The sequence below is a fragment of the Polypterus senegalus genome, chromosome 10 (assembly GCF_016835505.1).
Source record: "Polypterus senegalus isolate Bchr_013 chromosome 10, ASM1683550v1, whole genome shotgun sequence".
NCBI classification, from domain to species: domain Eukaryota; kingdom Metazoa; phylum Chordata; class Cladistia; order Polypteriformes; family Polypteridae; genus Polypterus; species Polypterus senegalus.
This window is the reverse complement of record NC_053163.1, coordinates 94,148,942-94,173,732: the sequence shown is the minus strand read 5'-3', so window position 1 is coordinate 94,173,732 and position 24,791 is coordinate 94,148,942. Positions and strand designations below refer to the sequence as shown.

Sequence of the window (24,791 nt, the reverse complement as noted above, 5' to 3'; positions counted from 1 at the left end):
TACATTGTCATTTCATAAAATCTCAGTTCGCTTCTGGAAACTTTGTTTCTTTCATACTGGACTCCTGTGCTAAAACAAACAGTATTTCATAACTTCTCCAGTTTAATAACTACTCGGTTTTCACAGTGATAACTTCCAGTGTCCATTCCAGACCCCCTCTTGCATCGGTAAATACTTCATATTTCGTACAGTACATGCTGTGGGCAGCACAAGCACTGCCATGCCGTCCAATTTCCTCACACTTTCTGAAGATCAATGGCTATTTTATAAAAGGTAGCAGGGTTTCTCCGTCAGACTGATGAGATGTTTCTAAATGCTCATTCCTGCTACCACACATGTAATGGAAATTCCTTTAACTAACTGTGGATTGTGTTGCCAAGCTGCTTCATGCCACCGTGCTTCCTGGTGGCAGCCGTTCTCTAAATCTTCAAACATTCTGCTGACAGTCATAGCCTCTCCTCTTTGTATGGACTGTTTCCATACTGCACTGAAGTGTATCATACTTCTGTACCACCTTGAAATCTTAAGGAGTGATTATTCCAAACATATGTTGAAGTCACGGTAAGGTAGTTATACTCACCAATATTGATTAGTCTGTGCGACTGTCCATGTGCCTGTAATGATCTTCTAAGGTGCCTTCACAGTGCAGCTTACGCAGCACAGGCCTTGTACTTAAACACAGACTGGGCCTTATGATTAAAAGATCTCATTGTGCCGCAGTGTAAATTAATCAGCAGACGGTGAAATGGTAGAAATGATGGACCGTAGCAAAGAGAGAACTGCAGTTGGCTTCTGCTCAGAAATGCGCACACCATGGTCCAAACTGATACCACAATTTCAATTTGGTACACTTTTTAAACTTTTGGTAGTAAGCAGTTTCCTTTTGCTTTTAAAATGAAATGGAGGGCTACAATATATCCAGGAGTCAACAGCTGGCCTAAAATACGACACATTGCAAGTCTAACCATCAGAGTACCCTTACAATTTTACAAAGAGGGGATTATTCAGCCCAACAAGCTTGCCCATTTTATTGACCTTATTTATTGAAATATTATTTAAATCTCTGGCTAAAGGATCTGGGCTAGTAACTCAAAGGTTGCCGGTTCAAATCCTGGCAGTGACAAAAGGAATGCCACTCTGTTGGGCCTTTGAACGGGGCTCATAACCTGCAATTAGTCCAGGGATGCTGTACAAATACCTGACCCTCACTCTGACGCCAAAATTCTCAGGAGAGTAAGTTAGGATATGTGAAAAATGACAGAATCCTAATAAAAGAAATTATATATGTCAAATAAAGGATTCAAAAAAATCCTATTGAATCTGATTTTGGAGGTTCCTAAAGTCCTTCCACCATGCTACTTGGTAACTTATTGTGAGGGTCTTGGACTCTCTGTGTTCAGATGAGCTTTGTAAAGGTCATGTGGCAGTTACACTTAACAAGGAAGTTTCCATGTGTGTCCCAGTTTTCGTAATGAACATTTTTTTAAACCCACGTGGTTCCACGGTATGTATGCATTGTTTTCCTAATTTGGATGACGCCAATCCTATCACATCCACGTCTCTGTTCTCGGTTTAAGCCAAAGTTCAACTCCTTTATGTTCTCCTTACAGGTCGGAAGCTGTCTGTTCACCTTCCTCTAGATCTGCTCCAGTGTTGTGTCGTCAGTGCTCCAGGTAAGGACAGACTTTTCACTTTTCACTAACATTCTATTAGCCTTAAACTCAAAGGAGAGAATGGTGGGAATATGAAGCGTGTTAACAAAATACATTTGTTCTCCTCTATCCACCATTCTTGGCCACTAACGAACTACTAACTAGGAAGTCTAAACCTTGCAAACCTTTTAGAATTTACTTACAAGCCACAAATTTGACAAATTATGATGACCATTTCATGCATTAATGCTGAAGTATGACATGTCTACTTTTAGAGCAGCTGCCCTGCTAATATATCATGGTGCTCAAGTTTGGTTTTTATGAGACATGCAAAGGTGTGCAGTTAAATACATTATGGGAGTGGGGGTTTGGGAGGCTTTAGGCTGGAAACATTCACTTGCATTTGGGTTTGACTTTTCTCAACAATGTAATGCTTTCCTTATTCCAGTATATTCAACCAAATTACAGTATCAGAGATAAAACACAGTTTATCCATCATCAAGCCCACTTCATACAACTCAAGATTGGGGGAGCTGGAGTCCACTCCAGCAGCTTTGTGCAAATGTCAGGCACTAACAACGGTCAGTCCTTCATAGCTCTTACTCACAGTGGCCAGATTCACCCCACCCCTGCCTTGGGAGAGGGGGAGCAGGCCAAGATTATAAGGTCAGAGTGTTATGAATTTAAATGAGCAGCAGAGACAGAAGCTGTTTGGTTACACCTTAAAAAGATGATCGGCTGACAATCTGTCTTATCTTTCAATATTTTACAGCAAAACGGGGCATCCAAGCCCACAAATGCAGTTGGGACCCATCGAGTCATTTGGTGACAGGGGGTAAGTGCACGTTTCATGGCAAAGAGGGGTATGATGGACCTCAAATTACATTTGGCTTAAGGTCTTCAATGACATTTTTAATCAAACGATGACAGCCAGTGAGAGCTTCACTTAAGTGGTAGGTGGTGAAATTTAAAGGATTTTCACATGAAAGATCTTGTTCTCCTGCACCCCAGCATTTTATACATGTGTTCTCTCACAGAGCTGACTAAACAAAGGGTGGACCCTCTTCGTGACTGCTGCTTCACTTGGATCATGTAACAAGCAAAAATCCAAAAAAGAAAACACACCTCTGCCATAGTTGTATACGAGTAAATAAAAAAGGTAACAAAAGCCTGCATCAAAATCAACTCAAACTGAAAATCTCAACTCTACGCTGATTCAAAACATTCAAACACCCAGCACAAGCTGTCACGAGTCGGGGTTGGTAGGGATGTTCAGTGCAGTCTCCTGCAGTATGTGGGACAAGGCCATTTAGGTACAAATAACACACAAGGGTCTTCTGATGGTGAAGGACCTTCACTCATGGGGATAGGACACAGGGTGCATTAGAATGTACTGTCAAGGGCTCCATTTTCTCAAGTATCAAAAACTACATTTTAAAATGTCAAATGGCTATAAAAAACCATGTACACTATACTCTGGACTGTGCATATTCTGAATAAAATAAAGGAATACTCTAAATTTACTTATTTCTGTCACTTACCCTCCTGTAGTTTGTATTGGTGGCCAAAAACATTTTTGAATCTCAAATTTTATGGAGAAAGTACATTACATTGATTCTGAGAGAAGGGACCTAATTGTGACCAAAGATGGACAACAGAAAACAATGTGAAAAAGTCCATAGAAGGAAAACAAATGGTCATGTAACTCATGTCACATAATCCACAAAATCAGTTATCCATTTGTATGTTAAAAATGTGCAAAATGCCGTGGAGTTTTGGCTAAAATATTCCAGAAAACACCATGTAGATGATGTACGGAAAGATGCTTTCCCATAATGCAGTGCTTTCAAATTAAAGATCCACCTCTCCCTCTCATTCATTGGTCAGCATGATGATCTTCTGGATACAATTGGCTACTGGCCACGTGCATTAGGTGACGCCAGTTATAGGACAGGTTTGGCGTCCTTCCATGGATGTTTTCACACCGTTTGCCATTGTGCGGCGCTGGTCACCATTGGGTCCTGCTCAGTCAGAATCAGAGAAGAGCGCCATATAAAAACATATAAAAACCCTACTGGGTTTTTCACTTCCAGTTACAAGTGGTGCAGTTTGAGATGTTTTAACATGCTCTCTGGCGTTATCTATCATGTCTATATTGTTAGTTTATTTTTTTTTATTTTACAATTTACTACTGCCATTTAAATAAAATAGTTTTTGAAATGTATTTATATGTAGTAGACATTGGTAAATACCAAAAGCTACAGAAGCGCCTCCATTTTAGTTTGGTTTTATTGTGTTTTGGGAAGAAATGGGAGTGCTGAGAGCCACTTTAAAAACAGGACATCATGCCAGCAGCTGCCAAATGGTTTAGATTGCGTTTCTAATGAAAACAATTCATTTTTCATTACACGTGTATGCATGTTGATGCATCTCAAATGTGTTTTTTCTGTACATGCATACCAGTATATGCAGAATTTACTTATTTTTAGTGTGCATGAATCTCCAATTCCAAAAATTACCCTTTTAAAAACTTTGCATCTGTGTACTGTTATAATGAGAAGTTAAGACTCGACAGTTCAGCCTTACAAAATAACGACACCTGAGGGCAGCAAAAAGAAATCCAGCCTTCCCCGTGTTGCCGTTTTGTACAATTTAAGGCTTCGTACGCCTTAGCAGGCCTTTTGTGAAATAACATCAGTCACTAGAGTGCCTTCATGCAGTTTGTGAAGTCCTTGGAAACTTCTCAGGCTGACGGAGGTGAACAACATGAACTGCTGGGCCCATCCTGACAACTCCCTCTGTACACTAAGCACGTCAAATTGAAGTCACAGCCAGCCTAACTTCTTCATTTCACTGCAGGATTGCAGCACCCATCGTTAACAAAGTCTCAACATGTACATTTTAAACCAGTGCCACACGGGTGCACATGGGGAACAACTTGAAGGCTTGTGTGATTGTAATTTACCATCGAGACAAGAGGGGGCACAGCGTAATAACAATCTCTCTTCTCCTTCCCCTCCTGTAGAAAGGAAGATTGCCACTTTACCAGCCATGATGTCACTTCCGGGATCAAACTACCTGGACCCACCTCTTCTTCCCAAAATCCAATTTAAGAGGAAATGACGCCATCTTGGCAGACTGATTGCTTTGCATGACGTCTCAACCTAGCGCTGTATAGAGGAATATTTCGGACAAAATGAAATAAATAAATAAATGCGTAAATAAATAAAAGTACTGTGAAATGTGAGCATAAATAAATGTGTCATGAAATGAGAGCCTTAATAAATAAATATGTCATGAAATGAGAGCATAAATAAATAAATGTGTCACGAAATAGGTTTTTCGTTGCTTATTTATTTATTTCATTTTGTCCGTAACATTCCTGCAAACCGTCATGAAATACGGCTTGAAATAAAACTGTCACTTTCACTCGTCAAAGTTGAGAGGGTGGGCTCTAACACGCCCTCTAGTTACTGATTGGTGAATCGATAGCACAAGAATTAATTAGAAAAATGCTTACTACTGCCGATGAAATGGATTCTGCCGAAGATATTACGTATTTCAGAGAGAGAATTGAAGATTTATCGGAAGAAATTACAATGTTGGCGGCCCTTTTAGACTCCGATATAGATGAAACTATTTTTGAAAATATCGAAGAACAGGTGGAACGAACTCTACTACACTCCAGTTCAGGTGACGCAGTTCCCTGCTCTGGACGTCCATCCTTTGACATTCCAGTTGAGTCAATAGAACACCTTCTGTCATGCGGTTTAAAAGTACGACAGATTGCAGATCTATATGGTGTATCGGAGAAGACGATCACAAGGCGAATGAGCCAGTTTGATATACAGTAAGCTGCAACGGCTGTATTAGTTTAGGTACTTTGACATGGAATGCCCAAAGCAGCGCCAACTAATATTTTGAACTGAACAAGCGGGTTAGAAAATGGATGGATGGATGGATGAACAACTTTACCACTGATCAGAGCTGTACAGTTGTTTGAAAAAGTAGCTGCGAATATGCAACTGGCTTTCTACTCGTAAAACAAGGGTCAAATACTCAGTTCTAAAAGGGCCGCCAACATTGTAATTTCTTCCGATAAATGTTCAATTCTCTCTCTGAAATACGTAATATCTTTGGCAGAATCCATTTCATCGGCAGTAATAAGCATTTTTCTAATTAATTCTTGTGCTATCGATTCACCAATCAGTAACTAGAGGGCGTGTTAGAGCCCACCCTCTCAACTTTGACGAGTGAAAGTGACAGTTTTATTTCAAGCCGTATTTCATGACGGTTTGCAGGAATGTTACGGACAAAATGAAATAAATAAATAAGCAACGAAAAACCTATTTCGTGACACATTTATTTATTTATGCTCTCATTTCATGACATATTTATTTATTTATTAAGGCTCATTTCATGACACATTTATTTATGCTCACATTTCACAGTACTTTTATTTATTTACGCATTTATTTATTGATTTCATTTTGTCCGAAATATTCCTCCATAGCGCTGTACCACACGTTTTATTTTACGCCTTTTGCACACTTTTCAATAGACAGAGTTTGCCTTCAGGTGCCTCAGACCCTTTATCTTGTGCTTTTGTTTCCTTTGTGAATTTTAAATATTCTCTTCATTAACATTTTAGCTACCATGGCACAGGCACAAATGGTTTTTAATTAAAGGACTTATAAACTCATCTTGCATGCCAGGAGTACAGTACAGTCCAGGGTGTAATGACACCATTAAAATAAAAGGGGCAGTAGTGAGAGCAGCGTTTAAGTACTTCCTGTTCCTCAGACGAGGGCCAGTCTGATTTTCATACTCTTATTTATTGGAAGATCAGAGTTTTTGTATTAAAAAAAAAAAAACCTTAAGGCAATCCATTGCATAAAAAACACAAGAGGTCGCAAGTGACAATAAAATAAAATTTTATTAGGAACATCATAGCAGCCTCACAAGTAATTTGTAAGACCTGACCGACAGTTCCCAGTGGACTTTTTGTGCCTCCACTGTTCGGAATTCTTCCCCTCTCACAGTCACAAAGCTGTCCCTTCAAGCAACTTGGTCAATTTGTTTTTCCTAACCTCATCTGAGGTTTCATTGTCAGAAAAAGGAAAGAAAAGGAAATTCACAAAGTCCAAATATCTGGTAGATTTAAGTTAATAAAACCTGAGAAATCAAAGGAATTCATACAGAGGGAAAAAAATGAATTGACGTCAAGTGAGGGACCCAATGCAACATTTCTCTAGTCCTTCACTGCCTTTGTCCTTCTCCGTTTTTCATATTGTGAAATCAGTTGTCAAGCTTTTCATAAAGTGCCTCAGCATCCCCTGCCATTGTACTAAACTTGGGGGATGGCAATGTGCATGTGATGGGGTGCACTGGACCAGTGGAGAAGCTTTACTTGTTCTTAAAAGAAACTTTCCATCAAATCATGAACTCCCCCAACAAGTTCTGCAGTTAACAACTGTCCTGATCCCCCCTAGAAAAACACCACATCAGGGCTTGCAAATGGGTTTTTTTTAAATTTTTTTTCTGGCATATGCACTGAAACTACTAAAGTACGGTTAACTTGGCCAATCCTCGTTTTGGATTAGTTTAGCTTTTTCCAAAATACACACAACACAGTTATTGTGATATTTTGTTTTTAAGATCAAACTAGTCATTTTTTTTAAATTAAGACAACGTAATTCAGGACATTCTTCCCGCTTTTGCTTTGGGTGCTACTTTATTGATTGACAAAGTTCCTGAGAGCTGGATGTGTACTGTGGATGTGTAACAGACACACAGAATTTGCATTTCAAACGTATTTAGCAATCCGAGTGTATAACTAGTGAACCACAAAGTCACAAATCCCAGCTTCATTCTGTGCTCATCAATAAAAGGCTCTATGATTGATCAGAATCCCCAACATAAGCGGACTCTAAAAAGGAAAACCCTGACGTCCGCAACATGCGTCTGCACAGCTTTGTCCAACCTTTGTGTGCTGCAGTTAGAAAAGGAGAGACAAAGATGGAGAGGAGGTTCTTTAAACACTATTAGGAGCAGCCTCTAGGATCAGGCCCTAGTTATGTCAAATAACGCAGCACAGCACCACCTCATTCGGAGGAAGAAAGTAATATTGATAAGACACACAGAACATATATTTTAAGGCTCATTACAACTTGCCCATAAACGTTTAATATAAAAAGGTGATGGGTGTCCAACACTGTATGCAAGAATGTAATAAATATTTAAGGGAAATTAACCCAAGATGGAAAAACTACAAGTAGTAAAAATAATAGTAGTAAACTGGGTTATTTGCATAAGTATTGTGCACTCCAGAAACTGTAAGTTTAATAGTTTTAAAACAAAAATAAAGTTAGGGATATTGTCACTATAGGATGTTTCAGACACAGGGGCAAACTGGACTCTTTTCTAGAACACAGACTCCCTAACTTTATGCCTCCAAACTAAGATATTATTTAAAAACAAGTTTTTATTGTAATACAGAATTAAAATCAGTCTCTCTCTGTCATACAGTATATATATGTATAATTCATTCTGGAGTTTAAAGCAGAACGCCCGAATATGGCGACTGACACAAACAACTTGTTAGTAAGCGCAACAGAGGTTTCAGCCCAGTGCAGAGATCACGATTCAAGGCTCAGATCTGCACCGGGTGGGCCGGTAAAGGTCTTGTAAGCGGTGGGCTGTGCAAGTTCTCCTCCAAGATGATGAATCTGCAAAACACGACAAAAAGCAGGTGTTAGACTCAAGGAAGTATAAATACTGTAATTGAAAATGGCTAATTCTGCTCACTCAAGGTGAAGAATACTTGAAGTGTATAGAGAGAACGAGCAAGTGTCAGAAGTGTGGAGAAAACTCTAAATGCAGAGTGACGCTTCTTATCTGTGAAGCTCCTGACGTCACATAATCCAAAGTTTTAAAAACGCCTCATGTACAGTATGACCTGAGGTGATGGAAGGTCTGCTTGATTTCAGTTTTCTTGTATTTCGATTTATATCAAACACTCTCTGGCCTGCAGGGGGCACACAGCTCCCCAAATCTGAAACGGACACACACAGGACACAAGTTCAGCACATGGGTTTTATTTTTTCTGGTGGGAAGCACCTTTCCATGGTACAGCACAGATTACAGCACACTTTCTTCTCTCATCCTGTCTCTCCTTCCATCTCCACTCTTCCCGGCAAGCTTCATCTCCCTCCATCCCGACACTGGCTCCCAGAATGAAGGCCGGGGGCTCTTCTTTTAAGCTCCACCTGGGACAGCTCCAGGTTAGGGGAGGTCTGGAATTACTCCCAGGTGACAGGAGAGCCCAAAGTAAGGCGCAGCAGCTCCCCCTGGTGGCTGTCACAGAACCCGACCGGGCTGTGCCAGACTAACCCCCATGGAGTGCCGCAGGAACCCTAGGGGGCTGCCATCTAGCGCTCTGGGGGAGACAATGCCCTGTGTGTGTTCACTCCCCCAGTCCTTTCATTATATAGGCATCCTAACCTGGTAAGGGCCCGGGCCATCCACCATATAGTCGCAATCACTTACAATCACTTCCCACCTGTTCCCGACCTAACTGTCCCGGGAGTTTAAGGAAGTCGCATGCAGAGGATGAGGTGAACAGCACAGAATCTTGTCAAAGAAATCGTCCCTTTGACATTAGTTATTAGCATCCCAGAGGCTATAAAGAGCACAGGCTTTAAAATTTACCAGATTATCACTCCGAATTGTTTTCAGAACCCATATCATTAAATTAAAAATGCACGCAGTGTCACCATCAAACTCATGACATGCTGCATTCAGTTTCCTTGGCCAATTTAATGTTTGTGCTTGCAATTTCTAATTCTTTACATAAATGAATGTTATTTAATATATAAAAAATTAACAGCATAAAATTGCTTGTCTGTAATGGAGAAGTTGATTCAAAGAAAGCGACCAACAGTTTTATCAAGTAGATACAGTATGTATACTCTATGTATTGCACAAACACAGGGCCCACAGCTGACGTATACGATTGCCTTACACTGACGGAGATCTCATTGGTTAAACCTCGGAGACAAACAGAAAAATGAAAACCGCTTTCCCTAGTAAGGGCATTACAGTGGAACCTCGGTTTGCGAGCATAATTCGTTCCGGAAACGTGCTCGCAATCCAAAACACTTGTATATCAAAGCAAATTTCCCCATAAGAAATAATGGAAACTCAGATGATTCGTTTCACAACCCAAAACTATTCATATAAAAATGATTAAGACAAAATATAAAGTAAAATACATAATACAAATTAACCTGCACTTTACCTTTAAAAAAAATTCATGGCTGGTGTGAGTTTCTAAACTCATGTGGAATTCCACCCAACGGGACGACACGCTGAAGAGCGTCCCAAAGCAATCGCAGTCTCCCAGCGCTGTAGCAGTTCGCCGTATAAGCGCATCCAAAAAGATCGCAGACATGCTATAAGCGCCTGTCGTCAATGGGTCATACAAGGAACAATATAAAGATCCCGCTGCAATAAATAACAGCGCTGTTGCTGTTTCAAGCTGAATAAAACTAGTGTTAAAGTACTGAGACTCAGCTTCGTGTTTTGGGGAGCAAGATGGGGACTCGCACTTCACAGCGCACACACAGTCACAATGCTGTAGTAAACAGAGAGACGCGCTGGGCGAGCAAGATAAGGAGAGAGAGAGAGAGAGAGACGCTGTAAACAGAGAGACAAGCTGGGCGAGCAAGCAAGATAAGGAGAGAGAAGAACCATCAGCTCAGTTGTGATCACATGACGCTCAGCAGACAAAGTGTATCCATACTGCTCATATTGCAAGACATCGCTCGTTTATCAAGTAAAAATTTATTAAAAATTTTTGCTCTTCTTGCAAAACACTCGTAAACCAAGTTACTCGTAAACCAAGGTTCCACTGTATTTCTAAATTTGGGAATCTTTGCAAGGAGCCTAATTACATGGGGTGACAAAATTCATGCCACCCCAAAACCAAATATGCTCAGTGCAAGCAACTCATTCAGAGAAATATTTTAAATTTGAAGATTAATTTTAAACAGTGGGTATCCACCAGACTGATCTCTAATGCAACTAAAGATGCTGTTCCAGTGCTCAAATTTTTCAGTTTTTTTTTTAAACTACTTTTCTTGTTCACTTTAAAAGGAACAGTCGAGTATTTTTCTCTTCAAAACACAACACCACACACAACATTGTTGTGCTGCCTTTAGATATCCTGTTGCTCCTTGCTGCAACCTCTTTAACTCCTTGGGGCTGCTGCTATTAAATGACTCATTTAGAAATGCTTGTATTTGTAACACATCTGTAATAAATTAAAATGGTTTTCTTTACACACGCCAAAGTCTGCACATTACTTTAATTGGCAACTCGGAGCCTTATACTTGCGAGTGTGCCCATCAATGCACTGAAGCTCCATCCAGGACTGCGGAGACAGGCAGTGGCCCCCTTATTCTGGATAAGCAGATTACAAAGTGGCTGGAGACTTTCGATGCTAATCAGTAACAAATGGGACAAGGCTTACAACTCAAGACATTACTCAAGTGTTGGATACTGTTACTCCAAGAATGTTCCCTCTCAATTCTTTATTCTTCTAGAAAAGCCAATTTGAAGTTGAATAAATTTACTGATTTCATGCACAAAGATGACTTGGTCTTATTTTCAGAAAGAAGGCAAATTACAAAAAACAATGAACACTAATGGGAAGATTCTGAGCTTCCTTTAATTCACTGAAACCTGAAAAGTAAGAGCTGTGCCATGAGAGAGAAAACATTTGTTCTGTCCGTCACTACTACCCCTCAGATACACTGAACAGCTGCAGTCTGGAGTAGCCACACAAGACGTGGCCTTTTCTGAATGATGGAATAGCACATTTCACTGAAAAGCCAACCTCAAAGAGGAAAACTGCATTCTTAAACTGCAGTGCAATGCGAGTGAGAAAATAAGCACACACAGATAGGTGAACAGTAAGTTACCACTTTTCCTGTATCTAAATTCAGATTATGTTCATTTGACACAGACTAGCTAAAATAGCTAAAAACCTGCCTTCAGAGTAGAATCTTTTCTACATCAATTTAGCACAGCAACAGCAGAAAAAGACATGAGGTGGCTTTGGGGGCATTTATGTTGCCCAATAAACCTCTAAACCTTACCTGGTGGCAATCAAGCACGTACCCAATTTAAAAATAACCCAACGTGCACACACAACTAGAAAACACCACCAGTTTTGGTTTACTAATACTGTGTGCACAGAAAGATGCACAAATACGAAGCTAAAATCATTTTATCTGTTAAGTTACAAACTTGCAATCCAGTTGCTAAAAACATGACTACTGATAACTGATATTTAACTCTAGGATTTTTAATTGAACTAAAGACTGTCCACTTGAAAGTAATAAATGAAAATATTGTGAAGTTAATGGCACACTCCTATAGCTGCAAGTTTTCATGTAAATTCAAATTCTGAAATTAGACACAAATTCCTGTCTTTAACCCAAAGTGTTCAACTGGACAGCTAATTTCTGTTGTCAGTCTTTCCTGTTGTAAATAACTAAAAGTTCTTTAGAAATGTAAGATATACAGTATTTGTCCTTCCTATGTTTTAAAATGTCATCGGCTCACTTGAACTTTTCCGAAGTGATTTAAAATAGACATCATTTGAAATTTCAGACACTGGCAAAAAAAAAAAAGTTATCTGTACCATCTTATTATTTACTCCAATGTCTACTGACTTAGATAAGGCGGAAATAATCATTTACAATAATTCAAAGATAAAACGCATAATATTTGCAATAACAGAACTCAAAACCCATATAAAAGTACAATACAATCTCTACTGAAAAAAATGCCTTTCTATAAAATAAAAAGCTTTGACAATTTTGAAAAATGGGTAGCATTGTAAACAAAGGAAAGCTCTCGTGTAAAGCCATGTTTTAAGACAAGAATAAATATCTTCCTGCTCAATCCTCAAGTGCTTGTCTATCTTGGAGCAACTAGCCAAAGGAGACTGGACAAATGTATCGTCTTGTATTATACTGTCATTCAGTATCGATGTGTTATTTTATTCTTGTCCTCTTAGAGGTCTGCATCATGAAGTACATTATGTAGCAAAATAGAACAGTGCAATGCAAAAAAGAAAACAAGATCATTCTGGATACATTTCAACGAAAAACAAATCGGACTAAGTGAGCATTTAAAGCAATTAGCCCAATATGATGTATACAGTATAATGTTGGTACATTTGTAATATATTTGTATATTTGCACTATGATTCAACTTCAACCAAACTTTAGACGTTGAACAGCGGCCTCAAAATGTCTACCATAACACACAGGTATAAAAGAGAACTTATGGTAAGTGCAACCTGACCAGACCCTGTGGCTAGAAGTCAACCCAGACATCTTCACCACTCTCGCACGGTTTGACTATTGATATACTGATATCATGACATGCTGTGCTTAATTTTTTGCCAAACATGGCTTTCTTTGGACATTATGTATAGCCACAAATGTCAGGAGTACATTATAGAAAAGGTCTTGTTGTTATTCAAAATAAAATCAAAGCAGAGCTATTTTAGGAGTGATGGATCCTCCTTTTAACTAACCTTCAGTCAAAGCAGTTTTTGTTCTTTTTCTGATGGTAGAGGTAGGAACTACAACATTTGCCATGTTGAAAGAGGCATGTAGATTCTCAGAGATTTTCTGGAATAGGACATTGTTTAATTTTTACACATAAAGTGTTCTGTAATAGGCATGACAATTAAAAAACATCACATATTAAAGAATTCACTGTTTTAGATGGCCAGATCCTTCACACTGAAGAACAATCAAGAACTTGAGTATTAAACATGTATGGATGCACTATAGAATCATCATAGAAAAAGACTACTTATAATAGCTAAGTGTTGGTAAAGATAAATATAAGCAGAAGGTATAAATCACAGTAAAAAAAAATTATGAACAAAAATGTGAACAATAAGCCTTTCTTATTCCACTATTCCCATTTACAGTTCTGCTCTGATTTTTTAGAATATCTTTTCCATAATGTTTTTTCAATTGCTGAATTAGTTTATCATTCTGATTTACTTCAGTGTTCCTGTGCAGTTGAGTTCCTGCCACTGGTGTAGTAATTTTTGTAAGATTTCCCTCCTACTAAAGATATCTACTTTCACTGTTCTCGTTTCTGTGTTTAGTAGTACAGTACTCAAATCTTTATTTTTTCAAATGGCCCTAAAGAAGAGGGCTTTGCGCCCTTGAAACACATTAGACCACCACAATCTTGAATACTAAATATCCAATGCTACCAACAAAGCCAAGGGACATTTCTATTTAACACACGTCAAACTATGTATCTGGAAGGAATATATAGATATTCCTTCCAGATGTGGACAAATTTGTTGATACTGCCCAATGAAAAAAGAACACATAATTGTCTTTGAAATAACTTGAAACTGACCCAAGTAATTGGCACCTGTTATTGTTAATTCTGTATTTAACAAAAAAAAAAGATTTGACTGAACAGAATATTTCAAATAACACCACAGATGAAAATAGCATGGACAAAAATGACAACTTAATATTTTGCTGCACAACCTTTAGAAGCAAATCACTGCAAACATCTTATTTTTAGATCACCAATATAGTAGGCTTAGTAAACAAATATGCAATAAAAACTATTTATACTTGAGTGTCCGGCTACTGATTAAGGTAAGTTGTATATATGAGTACGTCAGGAGGAGTGCCGTCAGGTGAAGCCGAAGCCAGAAATCTTAACACGATCGTTAACTGCAGCCAAAAAATCTACAGTACTCCTGCTATTATGTAAAGTCTTTAAAATAAGTCCGTAATGAACAGACCTAAACAGTCTATCATCTTGTTACATGAGAACTTGCCAGTATTCTTGGCAAATTGCTCATCCTTCATGCAGACGTTGCCCTAATTTTATCAACATATTGAAGACTGCATCAATATGTACAAACAGAGTAACTGCAGCAAGAGTACATTTAGTGTACAAAAGTGCTGAAATAAAGTGGAATGACTCTTTAATATTTATTCAAATTAAATTTTAAGTCTAAAATTTGTTATTAATGAGTGGTCACAGTTTTCAGCCATCATCAAAACACACTCAATACCAACCATACCTCCCCAAAAATTACTTTGAGACTGTAGGTGAAACTGAATGTTATTTTTTGCTTATTATTGGAGTGTGATGTATCAAATAAAGTACATGACTAAACAAAATGCATCTTACATTATAAATGACAACACTATCATAGTAAAATATCCCATTGGCTGTGAGACATTTAGTTTTTGAATGAAACAATTCTAGGTCTACAGTGCTAACATACTGTAAGTCAAAATAACAATGTTTACTCTCCACTTTTTAATAAAAGGTGCAGTATAAATATATACATTTACCTGAGAAAAATAAAGGCCCAGCTCTCCTCCTCAAAGTCACAGGCCATGCACTAATGTTTTACTGCAAACAAGACTTGGATTCAGTGGAAATTTTAATGGATTTAATGAATGTACTGCTTATTCAACATAAAACAAATCTGTAGGGAACACTATCATCAATTTTACATTTTGAGTGGGCAACTGTTTAGAGGCATCACCCATAAATATATTATGAACAGTTGTTACATTGCTATAATACAAGTCAGTGAGGTTCTACTGAACATCACCAACTGTGATAGCTGCAGTTTCCATTTTGGATAAGATCATAATGGCTCTAGCACGTTATTAAGTGTGTACAGGTCAGAAATGCATGTACTTTGCTATTTGTAGAACTGGTCTGATCAGTGCTTCACTTCGGTCTTCATCTACTCAAGCTGAGTGGTGTGTAGATCACGCAAAGCTTCACCACCTCCTCCAAAATCAGTTTTAATACTGACAGTTTCTTAAAATCAAATTCTTCCACAGATTCATTTCATAGTTTTGATGAGACGTTCACAAATAGGTTGGTTGTTTGATATAATGACATGAACTAGGTTGACTTTTCAATGTACACTTTTTTTGGCCATTCTAGTTCAACATGTTTTGTTAATGTGTGCAAAACTTTACAAATAAAGTCATTTCATTTAGAAGACAAAAAAAAACAAATATTACTGAAGTTGGTATGTTACACGTCAGCTGATTAACACTTGCTGTTCCTCATCCTTCATGTTTGGTGCAGTGGAAGAGAGTGATAGAAGTATTAGTAGTTGTAAGATAGGGAGGACATTGTCATTTTCTCTGTCTTTTTTAACTTCTGGTGATTGATCTAAACATCCTATATATAAATAGAGCTTAAAGAAGAACAAAGCAAACAAATGTCTCTCAATTAACGCTAAAAATACACACACACGCGCGCCAAATGGTGTTAGCATGTGCACGTGTGTGTATGCATGTAGTGTTTGTGACTGGAGAGAGCCCAAACCTTAACCTTAGCCTAATGTCAGCATTCAACTACCATTCTTCTTGTCCTCTGGAATTTATAGAGTCAAGCTAAAGAAAAAAAAGGGAAAGGTCAGATTTAGTAGAACACAGTTGCACGTTCTTACTGAACACCAGTAGTAACTACCCACCAAAAACACAGCAAGATGCAAGAGAGGGGTTTTAAAAACTCAGCAATGTTATATTGTGAAGTCTGGAGTTGAACAAGGCTTACCAGACAAATTCATTTGCAAATATTCATATCGTTAACACACAATACAATGGAATGCATTCGAAGTTCAGATACGAATGTGACAACCCTAGGGGCTTCCATACAATTATTCTGCATATACAAAATCATTCTTTACAATTATTTTATGGCTATAAAATTAAAACTAAATTTGAATAGTTCCCATAATGGAAAAATTATTTTGACTTTCATAGTTGCATCCATTTCTCATTAACTTCCAAAGTTTTAATATGCAAATTGTTTTCAAAACAGCACAGTAAATGGAAAAAATGTTATATATACAGTATGGATCCAAATGTCTTGATCATAGTGCCTACCAGTACATATTGATTAGTGCTCATCCTTTTGGCATGTAAACAAGTGTGGAGAGACATCTTTGCCTCGCATGCACCAAAGCAGCATTCTCCCTTTGAAAAATCCAACCAAATTAAAGTCTTATGCTTGCCTGCATTTGCATCCGTTTTAAAAGAAATCTTATGTACAGTATAATTAAATCTGAAGGCTGTGGTACTACACACCAATAACTGTTTGCTTCTATTCATCTACTTTGTTTTACTCCAAACTGCACATTTAAGTCATTATTAAAATAACTCAATTTTAAAATACTGTCAAGTAGAGATTGGGCCTGAAAATTTGAAATATATTTTATAATTTCAAAAAATTTTAATTATTAATTTTCGTTAATGAATTATTATACCATTACAGAAAATCCAGCAGAGGTTGACCAGCCATTCTCTGAACAGTGACAGGCACCAATTCAAAACAAAACCATACACAAGCTGTGTCCATATTCTAATGGCCAGACAGACTCAAGTCAGAAATTTCACATGAAGACCCCATGAATTTGGAGCCCCAAATTGGACAGAAGAAAACAATGCAACTTCAATTTTCAAGTTGTGACATAACAATGCCCTTTCAAATCAGTCAAAAATATAAACTAAAAAATATCCAGAAATTCACATGAACACACTGAAGTGGGATGTTAATTTTTACTTGCAGTCTTTAATTAAACCAATAGCACTGAATTAAGTATTACTACCTACTTTGTAGAAAGATGTGCAGCTAATTGGTTAGAAACCCAAGCTAAGTAGTTCTAAAACCAGGGTTACAATTTCATACTGTGAGTACAATCAGACTACATTAAACAAAGCTGGTAGGTCCCATTATAGTTGCGTTCAGGTTACGGCTGGGTTGTGGCTCATTCAGTTTTCGTTCAGGGTTTTATTGCATGTAAATTAAAGCCATTTAATGTGTACTTGAATCCAGGGTCAGCATACATTCTCTGTCAAATGAAGCTTTGTTCATTCTCTTGATGGAGATATCAAGGCCTACTTCTCAACATACTGAAATGTACAGTACTGAATCATTAAAAGTGGATGAAAAATCAGGTTTCCCACTACAATCATTAAGAAAGAAGATCTCTATAAAGAAAATCCAACTTCTGTCAGACTTTCTGCTTTTCACAAGAGAAGTACTTAACTGATTCAGATTGGGTTTTTTTTTTCTATAATTTGCTTGAACATTCCGGTTGATTCTGCATAAAGTATTATAATTCAATTTATTCTCACAAATCCGAGAGACAGGCTGCAGGCCAAAGGGAGGGGGAGACTGGACCTCAGGAGTAGGGAGCTGGGCAGGACAGCTAGTTCAGTGATAAATGAACACATATGGCTGCAGCAAATTCTCCTCTCTGATGCAATTCTAAACTATGCTGGCCAAATCATTGCTTTGCAGTGCAGCTACCTATAGAGCAACTTTAAGCCCAACAAATGCACATATGCTGACTTTCCCGAATGGGAACAGTGAATTGTTTTAAAAACAACGTTATACTGACAGGGTAAATAATTATACAGTTTCTTTTAGTTCATTAAAGCAAACAAGTAATTTTATCGTTTTCACTAAAAACGTTTTGAATTTTGTAAAACACATATTTGTAACAATGAATTAACCAGTTAAGAATCCTGCATTTATTTTGTATACACACACACAACTGCATATATGTGTGCACTACATAGTGTTATATTCTTACAAAGCGTTAAAGTTTTCTAGCTTACATTTTGCCATACCTTTTACTTACATTAACATAAAACATATATTGAATAACAACATATTCCACTCTTGACACTTGCATAATGCTTGGTTCCCCATGACAGTACACCTACTCCAGTTACTTGTAAAAATGATCATCTTTACAAAGAGTGCTCAAGTAGAGGACACAAAATGCTTATCCTCCAGAAACTGGAAAAGTCTAGTGAAAATTACAGCCGCCTAACAATTCTAAACAAACTTTTTGTGAAAATTATCAAGCTAATCATTCCCTGAATCTTTTAAACATAATTTTATACAATTATTTTCAAACACGACAACAATACAAATTTCCATACCGGATCGTTTGAGCCGCGGGTTAACAACGACCGCCACCAGTACTGTTAGCCAACAGGGTGCTGGCGGAAATTGGGCTACTGTTGGGCGAAGGAGGAGAAGGGTGGGGGGGGGTCACAGGGACTTTGGGAAAGAGACGTGTCCGGAGGCAGGAGGAGAGGAGGAAAGTAAAGAGAGTGGAACTGAGGGTAGGAACTTTGAATGTTGACAGTATGACTGGTAAGGGGAGAGAGTTAGTAGATATGATGGAGAGAAGGAAGGTACATATATTGTGCATGCAAGAGACTAAATGGAAGGGGGGTAAGGCCAGGTGGATTGGAGGTGGATTCAAATTTTTCTAATATGATGTGGATAGGAGGAGAAATGGAGTAGGGGCTATTCTGAAGGAACAGTATGTCAAGAGTGTTTTGGAGATGAAAAGAGTGTCAGACAGAGTAATGGCTATGAAGCTGGAAATTGGAGGTGTGATGATGAATGTTGTTAGTGCATATGCACCACAAGTTGGGTGTGCAATGGAGGAGAAAGAAGATTTTTGGAGTGAGTTGAATGAAGTGATGAACAATGTACCCAAGGGACAGTGGAGACGAGGAGGTGATGGGTAGGTGTGGTGTCAAGGAGAGGAATGAAGGTGGTCAGAGGGTAGTGGATTTTGCCAAAAGGATGGACATGGTTGTGGTGAATACGTATTTTAAGAAGCGGGAGGAACATAGGGTGATGTACAAGAGTGGAGGAAGATGCACACAGGTAGATTACATCCTATGCAGAAGAGTTGATCTGAAGGAGATTGAAGACTGCAAAGTGATGGCAGGGGAAAGTTTAGTTAAGCAGCATAGGATAGGGGTCTGTAGGATGACATTGGAGATTAAGAAGAGGAAGAGAGCGAGGGCAGAGCCAAGGATCAATTGGATGGAAGTTGAAAAAAGAAAGACTGCAAGGCTGAGTTTATGGAGGAAGTGAGACAGGCACTGGGTGGCAGTGAAGTTACCGGACAGCTGGGAAACTACAGCAGATGTAGTAAGGGTAACAGCAAGAAGGGTGCTTGGCATGACATCTGGAAAGAGGAAGGAGAAAAAGGAAACCTGGTGGTGGGATGAGGAAATACAGGAGAGTATACAGAGGAAGAGGATGGCAAAGAAAAAGTGGGATAGAAAAGGACCTGTACCGATTGGCTAGACAGAGGGACCGAGCTGGGAAAGATGTGCAGCAGGTTAGAGTGATAAAGGATAAAAATGGAAATGTATTCACAAGCGAGGAAAGTGTGTTGAGCAGATGTAAAGAATACTTTGAGAGGCTGATGAATGAAGAGTATGAAAGAGAGAAAGAAGGTTGGATGATGTGGAGATAGTGAATCACAAAGTTCAACAGATTAGCAAGGAGGAAGTAAGGACAGCTATGAAGAGGATGAAAAATAGAAAGGCCGTTGGTCCAGATTACATACCTGTGGAAGCATAGAGGTGTGTAGGAGAGATGGCAGTGGAGTTTTTAACCAGATTGTTTAATGGAATCTTGGAAAGTGAGAGGATGCCTGAGGAGTGGAGAAGAAGTGTACTGGTGTCAATATTTAAGAATAAGGAGGATGTGCAGGACTGCAGTAACTACAGGGGAATAAAATTGATGAGCCACAGCATGCAGTTATGGGAAAGAGTAGTGGAAGCTAGGTTAAGAAGTTAGGTGATGATTAGTGAGCAGCAGTATGGTTTCATGCCAAGAAAGAGCACCACAGATGCAATGTTTGCTCTGAGGGTGTTGATGGAGAAGTATAAAGAAGGCCAGAAGGAGTTGCATTGCGTCTTTGTGGACCAGGACAAAGCATATGACAGGGTGCCTCGAGAGGAGCTGTGGTATTGTATGAGGAAGTCAGGAGTGGCAGAGAAGTATGTAAGAGTTGTACAGGATATGTACGAGGGAAGTGTGACAGTGGTAAGGTCTGCAGTAGGAGTGACAGATGCATTCAAGGTGGAGGTGGGATTACATCAGGGATCGGCTCTGAGCCCTTTCTTATTTGCAATGGTGATGGACAGGTTGACAGATGAGATGAGACAGGAGTCCCCATGGACTATGAGGTTTGCTGATGACATTGTGATCTGTAGCAAGAGTAGGGAGCAGCTTGAGGAGACCCTGGAGAGGTGGAGATATGCTCTAGAGAGGAAAGGAATGAAGGTCAGTAGGAACAAGACAGAATACACGTGTGTAAATGAGAGGGGGGGTCAGTGGAATGGTGAGGATGCAAGGAATAGAGTTGGCAAAGGTGGATGAGTTTAAATACTTGGGATCAACACTACAGAGTAATGGGGATTGTGGAAGAGAGGTGAAAGAGAGAGTGCTGGCAGGGTGGAATGGGTGGAGAAGAGTGTCAGGAGTGATTTGTGACAGACGGGTATCAGCAAGAGTGAAAGGGAAGATCTACAGGACAGTAGTGAGACCAGCTATGTTATATGGGTTGGAGATGGTGGCACTGACCAAAAAACAGGAGACAGAGCTGGAGGTGGCAGAGTTAAAGATGTTAAGATTTGCACTGGGTGTGATGAGGATGGATAGGATTATAAATGAGTACATTAGAGAATCAGCTCAAGTTGGACGGTTGGGAGACAAAGTCAGAGAGACGACATTGCATTGGTTTGGACACGTGCAGAGGAGAGATGCTGGGTATATTGGGAGAAGGATGCTAAGGATAGAGCTGCCAAGAAAGAGAAAAAAGGAAGGGCTAAGAGAAGGTTTATGGATGTGGTGAGAGAGGAAATGGAGGTGATTGGTGTAACAGAACAAGATGCAGAGGACAGAAAGATATGGAAGATGATGATCCGCTGTGGAAACCCCTAACGGGAGCAGCCGAAAGAAGAAGAAGATTTTCAAACATGACATGTTATTTTTACTGTTTAAAGCTAAATCATGACCTTGGTGACTTCCAGACAGAGTACCTGGGATATGACTCGGTCATACTTGCTGAGCAAATTGCTTGCATTTTGGTTTTAGTTCTGCCAGCAATACAGTGACAGGCAGTTCTCTATATGTGTTACTTTGATAAGTACTAAATATTCCATAATTTAGAATGTGTACTGTCATCAATAATTTGTTTTGTTAGATGTTACATATCTAGCTATTCATCCTTTTGATATCTGTATATTTATTATATCATAATTTGTGTGTATAAGCATTCATTTTTGTTAAATACACTTGCATTTCATTCTACATTCTTGTTAGGCTGAAACTTCAATGGAATTTGTTTCATAGATTTTATTAAAATCCTAGAAGGTTTGCTTCATTTTAAACATTGCCCTTGTGATATTTACTGCTTTGGTTATTTACCACCACATGAAGTTAGGTTATTTTTTTTTTTTGTTTTTAAATCTTTGAAAGTTTCTTTATCAGCTATTTTTTCACATTTTTACAGAAAGGGGTTACATCAAAACTCCTAGTAACCTGTAGAAGGACATGGAATTACCATTCACACCTTACTGTATGTAAACTGCTACTAAAAGATTAAGTCAGTATCATAAATTTATGATTCACACTCTAATTACAGTTAAAAATGGAAAACTGTACCACTTAAATTATTGCAAAAATGAGCTCTCTGTAATATGCAGTTACTTTTGATTTTAATGTATTCGCTGCTTTGGATAAGAGGCTTAAAATGAAATGCAGTGAAAGATTTAGTATATAATAAAATGTTAAGGTGTGTGTGTCTCCCTGATGCCTCAGAGCAATCGAATTGTTCAGATCAGCTTTGGAGTGATTGGTCAGATTGGCTTTGGTGATTTGTTCAAAAGAGGAAATGTAAGTGTGAGACTCGCAAGGAAGAGGCAAGGGGAGAGTTGCCTTCGAAGGCAGCAAGTGAAAAGCAGATGGGAGGCAAGCAAGGTGCCTCGAAATGAGAGTCTGAGAAGGCGGCTTTACAGTAACATGTGCCGAGCAAGAGAGATTGAAACACACAAGGATACTGAGGAACGGCACTGAAGGCAGAAGCAGGGCAAGAGAGTACCATTTTTTGTTTTCAATTTTATTACCTGTCTAGGACAGGTAACATGGCTACTTTCTGTATAAAGCATTATTTAACATGTCAACAATAAAAATCTGATAATATTATTCTTAGACTTGGATAGGTATATTTCTAGAAAATTAAGTCTAATTTTGAATTATTTGTCTTGTAACCTTATAAAATTAACGTAATGAAACTTGATCATCTTGTTTTCTTCCCTCAAAGATGTGCAAGTTAGGACAGTTTACATCTTTAGAATACGAATGTGTGCCCTGCAACAGACTGATGCTCTGTCCACGGTTGTTTCCTGCCTTGTCTAGGACTCCTAAAATATGCTCTGCCCTCTCAGATTCAGAAAGCAGGTACAGTGTTTTCACATTTTACTCTTATACATTGAATCACAAAGGTTTAACTTTTTTTTTTTGTAGTGAACAGTAAAAGACTCTTTAATGTCAAGTTAAAAACCCTACAAAGTGGTCTAAATAAATGTCAAAAAGGCCACATTAAATCCACTGTGATTCAAAACTATACTGTATAACAATATGAAAACATACAAGGGGCTTACTTTTCATAGACACTACAGGTATGTAAGAAACACTAAACTGTATGAACTTAATGCTTCACTATTATCCTGTTTGCCAATATTAAAAAAAACATGTATAAATAACTGTCACAAACAAGGAACCGTATAAACAATACTTTTTACTCAATTAATGTAATTTTTTTAGTATTTTATTTTACAAAATGTATGCAATGATTGACAGTAAGGTATAATACAAAAAGGTAGACTACGCAGGAAGCGAAGAATACAAACAAATGAGCATAAAAGGGAAAAACTGAATTTTAGAATCAGCTTTTTTTTTTTATTAAAGCTAAGACAGCTTATCTAAATTTAACAACATAATGACAGTCATTTGTCTTTGCGAGCAGAGTTATGTAAGCTTCCTATTAACTACATAAAAGCTGCATAAAAGACAAATTTATTAAGGAATAACAGTAAACATTTTTGATAAACTAATATCTGCATTTAGATTTGTACAATGTGGGGTTGCAGATGGAGAGGTTTTTCCATAACTAGATGAAAGAGTTATAAGGAAATCACTCGCAAACTGAAGCTCTGCTGTCACTTCCTTGCTTTCTATATTTTCTGGACACACTCTCGGCCAGAGTAACCGAAGCATAAACAAAGCAGCAGATAGGAAAATCGCATCACAGTTGCCAGTGGAGAAGGGGTTGTGTGTGCAAGTAGGTTTCCTGTTTTGGAGCTGCAGTTTAACTCAGGAAGTTTTTAACTTCAAGTTTCCTTCTCTTCCATTCTTTCCAAAAGAATTCAACCTCTAGTAAATCCGATTAACATATGAGAGATGGACACAAGCAGCAACAAAAGACATGTTAATAGATACACTCTACTATTTCTGCTTCATCTAGAAAAACTCACCTATGGTAAACCAATGACTGTACTTTGCATGAGGTATTAATGACTTAAAAAATATATACAATTAAATATATATCCTGGAAGAAAAAAAAAAAACTGCTTAGTTTAGATTGATCCGTAGTAATGCTAGAAATTAGTGATACACCAAGTGATTGGCCAGAGATGCCTATTGATTTTGAGCAATCATCCTACATGCAGCCAATATTTCACCAATTGTACAGGAAAAATTTGGAGAGCCTCCACTGTTTGGATTTGGTTTTAAGTACTTTTAAGAGAGCAGAACATTGTTGGCAATGTTGGACTTTCAGTTTGATTTCTGCCTCCAACCTGACAACCACAGGTAATTTCCTGTAATCACAATTGGACAATCAGTCTGCTTTCTTTTTAAGTATGATGAAGAATTAGTAACAGATACAAATGATTAAATGAAAACATTCATCATAAATATATATACAAATACATACACACATTTATATATACAGTGATCCCTTGCTATATCATGCTTCGACTTTCGCGGCTTCACTCCATCGCAGATTTTAAATGTAAGCATATCTAAATATATATCACGGATTTTTCGCTGGTTCGCGGATTTCTGCGGACAATGGGTCTTTTAATTTATGGTACATGCTTCCTCAGTTTGTTTGCCCAGTTGATTTCATACAAGGGACACTATTGG

At 38.2% G+C, this 24,791-nt stretch overlaps 1 protein-coding gene across 1 annotated transcript in view; it reads right to left on the bottom strand.

Annotated features, from left to right (window-relative positions):
- Positions 1-6,569: 6,569 nt before the first annotated feature.
- rap2c (RAP2C, member of RAS oncogene family) overlaps positions 6,570-24,791 on the bottom strand; it is a 46,615-nt gene continuing 28,393 nt past the window's right edge. The window contains exon 3 of the mRNA XM_039766229.1: positions 6,570-8,380. The gene's annotated coding sequence lies outside the window, so the exon portion shown is untranslated. The remainder of the gene's footprint in view (positions 8,381-24,791) is intronic.